Source organism: Cajanus cajan, chromosome 10 (genome assembly GCF_000230855.2).
Source record: "Cajanus cajan strain Asha chromosome 10, NIPB_CcT2T_4, whole genome shotgun sequence".
Lineage (NCBI taxonomy): Eukaryota > Viridiplantae > Streptophyta > Magnoliopsida > Fabales > Fabaceae > Cajanus > Cajanus cajan.
In genome coordinates, this window is record NC_138526.1 from 19465732 (window position 1) to 19475963 (window position 10232).

The window sequence follows — 10232 nt, forward strand, 5'->3', positions numbered from 1 at the left end:
TATTGGAGTTCAATACGGTCGTATTGAAAGTCAGAAATTTCAATACGCCCGTATTGAGTTCGCAGTGGTCGTATTGAAGTGTCAATACGGTTGTACTGACTTCAGTACGGCCGTATTGAAGCTTCAATACGGCCGTATTAAGTTCAGTACGGCCGTATTGGGCTTTTTCCCTCCACTTCCTTATTTTTAGCTATTCTAAGACCTCTAGACCTACAGAGAACCCTCCTAGGGCCTTCGAGGAGTCCTTCTGGCTGATTATCCTTCAGTCTTCGAGAGTCTTCAAGCTTTATTTCCGACCCGGACAATTTTAGGGGTCTACAATCGTCAGCTGAAATAAAACCAAGTCATTTCTAACTATATGATATCTAATTTGCAACATGTGCGATTGCAGTGTAATTGCAATGTTCATATGTTTATACCCCAACATACTACCATAAAATTAATAAATAAATAAATAAATAAAAAAGAGAGGAGCCGTCCAAAATGATAGTTCACTCAAAAGCAACATTGTTTTACACAAAAGCCATGAAATAACCACAGACCTCGGTATCACTTTGATTACCCAAGTCTCCTGGCCGTTTTATATAACCTGGATCTTTACTGCATCGGATTGAAATAACATCAATAAAGTAGCATAGATTGAAAGTTTAGAATTAAACTCCAAGATTTTTTTGATATTTCAGGACAGATTGTCAAGTTTTAGTCCTAATTATAAGTCCTAACTCTTGGATCCAACTTGAGTTCCTAAAGAATTTTATTTGAGCATTCACATCATAACAACAGGCATGCATCAGTAGAAGGTATTCATTCAAAGCATATAATATCACACAAATACGAGGAAAGTACATATATGTATATTACCATATCACACAGAAAAACAGAAAGAATAGATGACAAAGAAGATTACCTACTACACCTATAGAACATAATAAGGGCACCAAATACCAGAGAAAGTGTTGTCCACGACCAAAGTCCAACAATGGCAATAATCTTTTTAAGGTTAGGAGCTAGAATTAGTGAAAATATTCAGTCAAGGTTCATCACAGAAAAGGATAGCAAACTGGCATACAATTTTTAAAATACCTGCAACAACACAGTTGACGAAGAGGATTGTGAGAAAGATTATAATACACAATAAGATGGGAGCATAGCCAATATCTGTCACCATCCCACAACAAAGTTTCCCTCTCCAGTAGTTGTTATGAGCCCGTTGTTGATTTGAATGCAAAAATATAACACTATAACTTAACTATAGGAGCCTTTATCTCCGTCTCGAACCATCCTTCCTTGAACAACTTAACACACACATCACTCATCTGAAATGTTCAAAATGCACATCGGCGGCCATGTCCTCATTGACCTCAAGCTTGACCACCGCAGCATGATACTCGGCAGCCTAAAGCTAATGGTCTGCGTGAAAATGAAGCCAACTTTTCGCATCCTCAAGCCGACGGCAATAGCATCGACGAGCTTCTCCTCGTCGAAGGTCCTCGGAGCCCTGCTGGGGAGGCTCACAGATGAAGTCGACCTCGACCTTGCTATCGTCGGAGACGGTGCCGCACATGAAGCCGTCGCGCTTGACGGTGAAGGCGACGGTGTCGTTGACGTAGTGCTGGAAGGCGTTGGCGCAGTCCTGGTCGAAGGAGACGAGTTGGCGGTGGGGATTCTCCTGGCGCATGACGCGCATTTTCTTGGCGATGAAGTCGTCCATGGTCATCTTGCGACCGAAGGAGCTAGCAGGGTTGAAGGCGGGGCCGGGGACGCGGTGCTTGCCGTCGTAGGCAAGGAAGAGGATGGAGTCGTGGGCGAGGGGGAGGGCGGAGAGGGGCCCAGCAAGGTTGGAGAGGTCGGAGAATCGGAAGAGATCTTGGGGGGATTTGGCGAGGAGGAAACCCTAGCACAGAGATAGAGAATGTGTGAAGAAGCTAAAGGGCCTCCACACGAGGTAATACTACATCGGTTATTTTGAAAACCGATGTAGATCTACTTGTAAATATTTACAAAATTGCCACCGTGCATTTAAATCTACATCGGTTTTGTACATAACCGATGTAAATTTGCTTTACATTCAACTCATATTTACGAATATGCCACCGCATCCAATTTTTACATCGGTTCTACCTAAACCGATGTAAAATTGGCGATGTTGAACAGTATCTTTCTAGTAGTGAATTATCAGCATGCACACCATGAAGCCATAAAATAATATAGCATTTTTCACATCAATTTTTTTTATATAGAAAAATGCATAAACAACATAAATTTGCAGTAATATTGCTGACATAAAATGGACGAATTTGGAAGGCTTACCAGCGATAAGGGAAGAAGCTAAAGAGAAAGAGCCAAGAAGCATATAAGCCATTATCCACGCTAACTTTTCACCGAGCTTGTGTGTCACTCAGTTTCACCAAATATATATATAAAGAAACTGTGTAACGTGAACCTTTTAAATATGAATTTGAAAGTCAAATGGTAATTAATAATTGCTATACACATATAATAATAGTCACAAAAACTAGATTGATTCCTTCTATTTAATTTATTTAATACGTAACGGTAATCTTTAATACGTAATTGAAATCATAAAGAACATTCAAACACAAATAAATGTAGGTTAATTTAATTTATATTTTTAGTTCTACTAGTTAATTAATTACTAAGATATCATCAATTTTTTTTGGTCTATTATTACCTTCAATTTTATCCGCAATCTATACCTTGAAATCCTTCTTTTTTTATAAATAATATCGCAAAATTAGCGGAAAAAAATTTACTTCATACTAGCTTATTCTTATACATAAGATATATATAATCCCTTGTTTTACATCAGTTAGGTATTTTCATATATTATAAATTAAACTAATTCTTCGATGATTGTATGTACTCATTTTTTGTAGTAAAAAAAATTGCCGCAATAAGCCGACAACCCTTACTTTATTCAAGTAAAGATGAATATGTGAACTTAAAAGTCAGAATCAAATTAATACAAAATCCATGCAGAAAACATTTCTTATTAATTAGTGCAAAAATTAATTTTAAAATTAGAGTTTTAAGATCAGTTAAGAGGGAATCGATCTTAAAAGTATCGTAGTAACAATTTTGTAAATAATGTGACCACTTTTAAGATCGCTTAAATCTTAAAAATATTTTTAAGATCGATTCTTCTATAACAAATCTTAAAAGGTATGTCTGATACAACTTTTAAGATTAGGTATAAAAAGAATTGATCTTGTGTACTACTTTTAAGATTAGTTCTTTTATATCCGATCTTAAAAGTTGTATCAGACATATCTTTTAAGATCAGTCTAAAGAATTGATCTGAGATCAATTAAAATTTAATCAATCTTAAAAGTCTCATAAGTATGAATGAAACGCGCTCTTCACTGTATCTGTTTGCGCCTCTATGTTTGTTGTCTCTCTCGATCTCTCTCATTCCCCATCGTCTCATTTCATTCAAATCCCAAACCCAATCAACAAAATCAAAAACCTAATTCTACTAGGATCTATTCTTGAAGAAGATGGCTCGCGACGAGGAGAAGACATAGTCAATACTAAACCGTTTCATCGTGATTAAGGCAGAGGAGAAGAAGAAGCTGACTAGTGGTACTAACAAATCATATGCAAGATTAGGCTCAAAGTGGTGCAGATCTAGAACGAAGGCCTTAGGAAGCAATGTCGCAACCTCAATGACGAGATCAACAAACTCATCCGCGAGAAGTCCCATTGGGAGCACTGCATCCTCGACCCCTCTAAGATGACTGACCTCAACGACAACATCATCGACGTCCCCAACCTCGACAACTTTTACTGTGGTTATCGCTACTTCAATGCCGCAAATAAAAACCCTCAATGTTTGCAAGCTCTTTGAGAAATCCTCAAAGCTCTGTCACTGTCGCACCTACTATGACATTTAAAAGTTGATACTTTTAAAATCGGTTATTCGATAACTGATCTTAAAAATGAACTTTTAAGATTGGTTACTTTTAAGATCAATTAATAACCGATATTAAAAGTCTAGATTTCAATATCGTTTCTTTTAAAATTGGTTCAGTAACCGATTGTAAAAGTAAAAAATAATTGATTTTAAAATTTCGTTAATACCTTCAATTTAACATTTTAAAGAGGAAATAAATGATATACTAACGTCCTGGATAAAAAAAATGATTTATTGTTATAAAATAGTTTTACATTATTATCCAACTACAACCTAACATTTATCATAAGTTGTTGATTTTTTATATAATAAATATGTAAAAAATCATACCGATAGTGATATGTGACTAATTAATTCACAATGTATATATACTACTATTAGTACATAATCATTGAACTCATATATATATATATATAGAGAGAGAGAGGGAGAGAGAGGATCTACTTACTCTAAGAGTAAGTTTACTTAGACTTACTTCACTCAATAATCCATATTTTACATAAAATTTCAACTACCCAACTATTAAATCAAAAGTTCTTTATGCATATAGCAAGTTTGCATACTTAAGAAAATTTTTAAATTATTTAATACTTTGTTTCATCAATTCAAATCAATGAGTAACAACCCAATAGGTCACTACACTTTAGAACTCAACTACTAATAGCGAAAACACATAAATATAACTACCTTGGGTTAACATGCAAAGAGTACCTGGATATACATGCAATAATATATACATGTGTAAGAGTTTTATCAATAACTGAAATAATAAAATAAATCTCTTAGTGGAACTACAAATGTGGCAAATGGAATACATATTATATTCATTATATTTCACTTCATCATTGCCACATAGGTAAATTGATTTTAAATATTTTTTAGACAAAATTTCAAAATACATTAAACTTTCATTATTAAAACAATGAATTAACTGAATAAACAAATAAAGCAAAAAAGATAATAACAATATAGCAACAAAATAACTAATAAAAAAACTTTTGTGTTAATTGTTTATCTGGAACGGCCCGTTCTGGTTCCGGAACGGCCCATTCCAGATTAACAGTTAACAAACTAAAAAATGAAGCAGAACGGGCCGTTCCAGATGAAGATGAAACATAAAATAAACAAAATAATGGGTAGACGAAACTTACCTCAGTGCAGACTCTTACAGGACTTAGACTTAGAGTAATGTGTGCAAACAAGGGGCTTCGAGACTTAGAGTACGTAGAAGAACTTAGAGATATATGCTTTCGTAACTTAGAGTAGAAGGGGCGCCCGAGAGTATGAGAATTTTGAAAGGCTGGGTAGTAATAGAGGCTAATTTACGTCGGACAGGTGGGGTCCGACGTAAATTAGCAAATCTACGTCGGCTTGTATGTTCCTCCGACATAGAATTGCTAATTTACGTCGGACCCCCACCTGTCCGACGTAAATTAGCTTCTCTATATTTACCATTTTGCCACCGCATTTTTATAACGTCGGCTTTTCCTCTTTCTGACGTAATTTAGGTGAAGTAAAAGCCTGTTTTTGCACTAGTGAATACATAATTGAGAAGCTATTATTTGTGAATACTAATTCCCATAAACTCTGAGGCTATCTATTATTTTAGGCTGCCTATTATTTATGAATGATTCCATTAATTACGTATTAATAGTAGTTAATACGTAATTAAAAAGCTAAAAAGACCATTCAAGTACAAATTAATGTCTGTTCCTTTATTTTAGTTCATTTTTGAAAAAAAAAATTCTATTAATTTGTTACCTTTATTTCAATTTAATTACCACTTAACGATATTAAAATAACATTAAATACTTTTTTATTATATCAAAAGATTTATAGGTATATGAAATTAGACATATATGAACTATATTATTAGAAAAAGTAATTACTAAGTTACCTTCGTTTTTGTAGCAATTTTATACTCTTTCTGTTCGATTTTGTTTAATGTTTTGACAATTTTATTTATTTATTTTGGAGTTAGTGGTATTTGTAGAGATCACTATGATTGTTTTCTTATGGGTTTTTATGGTAATACAAGCCAAATCTCTATATTCTTTAGGAAGAGATTATTGCATTGTTGAAGGGTCTCTATGCTTACAAGTTGTCGGCTATTTTGCATTGATTTATTATTCGAATTCTCTGTCTGTGGTTGAATCAGTGCGAGTGGATGATACCCCTATCACCTTTATGTGAACAAGGTCACAATTATACGAAGGCTACTTAATCAAAAATGGACATGCTCAATCCACCATTTGTTGCATGAATGAAATAGTTGTGTTGATGCTCTTGCTAAAATGGGGTGTGTCAAACCAAGAATTGGTGTTCCTTCAAACTCCTTCTGCTTGCCTGGCTTTTATATTGCAAGTTGATGCCGTCCATAGTGTCTTTACTTATCGTTTATAATTCCTGTTTTTGTTTGGTTTCAAAATTTTTCCCTTATTTACTTTATGTAACCAAAATAAATTGTTTGTCGTTTTACAATATCTAGATAACATTGGATGTTTTCTTTTTCATATTATACCTTTAGTCATTATTAATGTGTTTTCTTAATTAATGTGTTTCTTTTTTTCTTTTTCTTTTTTAATACATTTTTATTGATAGGAATCAAAAGATTCAAATATATATTGGTAATTAATTAACATTTTTTTCTATGGAACTAGACATGTTAATTTAACTTTTAAGTCTTTTATCCAAACCATCAATATCAAAATAAATGAAACAAACTGAAGTGAGTATTTAAAACCATTTTATTTCAACTATGTCGATAATAGTTTATCGATCAAATTACATTTTTGTTAGCAATAATTACTACAAGCAACAATAGGTTTATAATATATATACTAATATATCTGTTCTCATAATAATTAACTTATATCAATTCCTATTGTTGTATTTTATTTGACATTTTAACAATTTTTATTTTTTTAATTTAATTATTATTTTATAATATCAATGTATCATTAAAAAAAATTTATAATATTTTTAACTATTTTTAATATTTTTTTTTATTATTGTGTTTTTTTTTTTTCAATACACATTTTATTGTTAAGTATGTCAAAATTATATTAAAAAGTTATATAAAAATATTGATGAAAATAAAATATATTAATAATATTTCTTAAGTAGTATCTTAAACATAAAATAAAATGAGACGGAAGATGTAACATAATTAGGTATTTTCATGAAATAAGAAGTAAATAAATAAAAAATGACTTGTACATTACTATTACGGGTGGCGAAATTCCGCTCAACAAACCCTTCGTTTATATAAAGTAAAGACAAATGTGAATTTGAAAATCAAATTCAAATTAATACTCCCTTAAATCTTTAATATTCCTTCAAGGTTAGTGTATATGAATTAATAAATACTTAATAGATAAATATTAATATTAAAAACAATCCTTATTTATATATATATCACATTATCTCAACATTATTGTACTTTTCTTTTCAAAAAAAAGTGAATATTAATAGTTAGTGACAAAGTTAATCCAATATATTATTAAGTCTATAACAAATTTTTAAAGAGAAGTTTTAAAAAAAAAATTATAATGATACAATAGGTCACTATACTTAATATAATCTAATTACTACAAAGTGAAAACAATAAACAATTTTCAAATATTCTATGATTCTCATGCAATAGTTACTTGGTCATTCATACAATCTATACATGTATAGGACGAAAAACATAATTACGAAAAATATAAATCCCTTTACGGTGTGACATACACACCTTGTACACATATACAATTTTCATCAACTACATAGTTGTGCCCAAAATATCCCTAAATGTCTATACAACAACTATGTCATATCAAAGTGACATAACTAAAAGTGGTCATCAATTGCATAACCTTCCACCAATTGAACAAGTTATCCTGCTAATTCGAACATGCTCCCATATAGAGTATGATCATTGCAGTTACAACCACAAGGAAAAGAAAATGTAAGTTTTTGAAAAGAATCAACAAAGTATTCACAATAACAACTTACAACAATACAACATAAACAACTTAATCAACATTTAATGCCACTCAACATAGCAACTTACAACACAAGCATCAACATTATAAATACACCATTAAAAATCATTACGCATATCAATTACAGTGATTTCCAGCAATAGAGGTGAACAATCTAAGTGGTTAGACCTACTAAATCACAACGTCTGGCCTATCACAACCAAGTCAAGTATAGACAACATCAAGTCTCTTAGAGTGCTAGATATACAACTTAAATTGATTTCTGTAGTTTCACCACAAACTAGGAAGTCTAGCATTTTTATCAAGGTATAATAACTTGGGTTTGAGTCTACCACAACATTAGCTTACAACATTAAGTCTTTTATGAGATTAGCTAGTCGACTATGATGCTTTCTTCTTTAAAAAAACTTCTAACTTAATTAGAAGGATCTACAACTATCCCTTCCTTAAAAATCACATGACCTAAAAAGCTAACACTACTTAATCAAAACTTACACTTAGACAACTTAGCATATAGTTACTTATCCTTAAGGGTTTGCTACATTATCCTAAGATGCTTGGAATGTTTTTCCCTAGTCCTAAAGTATACAAGGATATCATCTATGAAGACTACTAAAAACCTATCAAGGTATGGGTGAAAGGTCTTATTTTATGTAGTTCATGAAAACTTCGGGTGCATTAGTCACACCAAAAGGAATAACCAAATACTCATAGTGCCCATAACGAGTCCTAAAAGCAGTCTTTGGAATATCATTAAACTTCACTCAAATCTGGTAGTATCCTAATCTTAGATCTATTTTATTAAACACAGATGCCCTAATCAACTGGCCCATAAGGTCATCTGTTGTAGGTAAAAGATATATATTTTTATGGTTACTTTGTTAAGTTGTCTATAGTCTACACACAACTTCATACTTCCATATTTCTTTTTCAATAACAACACAGGTGCTCCTTAGGGTGACACATTAGGCCTAATAAATTATTTCTCCTAAAGTTCCTTTATCTATTACTTAAGCTCAGCTAATTCCTTAGGTGACATCCTATAGGGTGCTACAAAAATGATTGTTGTACCAGGTATTAAGTCTATGAAAAACTCAATCTCTCTCTTAGGTGGAGAACTAGACATATCTACAGGAGAAACCTCAGGAAATTCTTTTACTAAGGGAGTATCACACAACTCATTTTTCTTCTCAAGTTTTAAATAGGCAAGGATGATGTATACCTCTTCATTTTCTTTCAAACAAGTTTTAATTTTATTAGTAGATAAAAATTCCACACTTTTACTCCCACAGAATGAAATAGAATTTTCAAAGTAGTTTAAGAAAACGTGGTTGGAAAATAACTAGTCCATCCCAAGAATGATATCTAGTTTATTAAGGGGTAAACAAATCAGATCAACTAGAAATTACTTATCAGAAATCAGGATGAGACACTTCAAACAAATATCAGACATAGTTATGGGACCATTAGTGGGAGTATCCACAACCAAGTCACAAGTCAAATAGAACACAAACAATTTTAGTTTCTTAACACAAGCAACAAAAATGAAGGACGGATCACACTAGAATCAAAAAGCATAACAAAGGATCTCTCATTTATGAAACAAGTACCTTGGATCAAATTTTTGACTAAGTGACTATAGCATCACTGAGGGAAAATACTCTCCTAGTAGCTTTGGGTTGTTCAACTTGTGAACTAGCTCCAATGGTCCTTTCTCTTTTTTGGATACTGGCAGTAAGTAATGATGTGGCCCTTTTGCTGGTAGTTGAAACAAGTCGACTCCTAATTAGGACATCTAGAGACATCATGCTCCGCACTACCATACCTCTTGCATCTAAGCATCACTGTAGAAATCGATCCCCAACACTAGTAGCTCCATTCCTATAAAAGACCTAGCAAAAGGTTTGCTCCCACTTAAAGTTGGATTCATGCATAAAAGTCAACTAAGAAAAATCAAGTTTTGCAAAGGATACCACATAACAAACTCCTCCTATCAATAGGAAAATAAAAATTTTAAATAAAACATAACTAGTAGTCTAACATCATGTCCTAGAAAATAGATAACAATAAAAGAAAAATATTAATCTACGCACCGATGTCACATATCCTATTCGAGCATTTCCCAAAGCAAGGACTAAGCCTCGTCAACAACATCATCAATTTCCTGATGAGTCTCACTTGTAACAACATACGCGAACAAAGGCATAGAAACAATCAGAGTGAGAAACATCTTACTTTGTCTGATGATGTGAAATAAGGTTGAATAGCTAAACGCACAGAAGAACATCATATCATCACTATATATACACACA

At 32.5% G+C, this 10232-nt stretch overlaps 1 pseudogene across 1 annotated transcript; it reads right to left on the reverse strand.

Annotated features, from left to right (window-relative positions):
- Window positions 1-277: 277 nt before the first annotated feature.
- On the reverse strand, window positions 278-3724 carry LOC109793074 (NPL4-like protein A pseudogene; annotated as a pseudogene). Its single transcript, XR_014429957.1, has 4 exons — window positions 3599-3724; window positions 1084-1894; window positions 908-1007; window positions 278-600 (listed from the first exon to the last, which is right to left on the reverse strand). The product of XR_014429957.1 is annotated as an NPL4-like protein A pseudogene (transcript).
- Between the last annotated feature and the right edge of the window lie 6508 nt (window positions 3725-10232).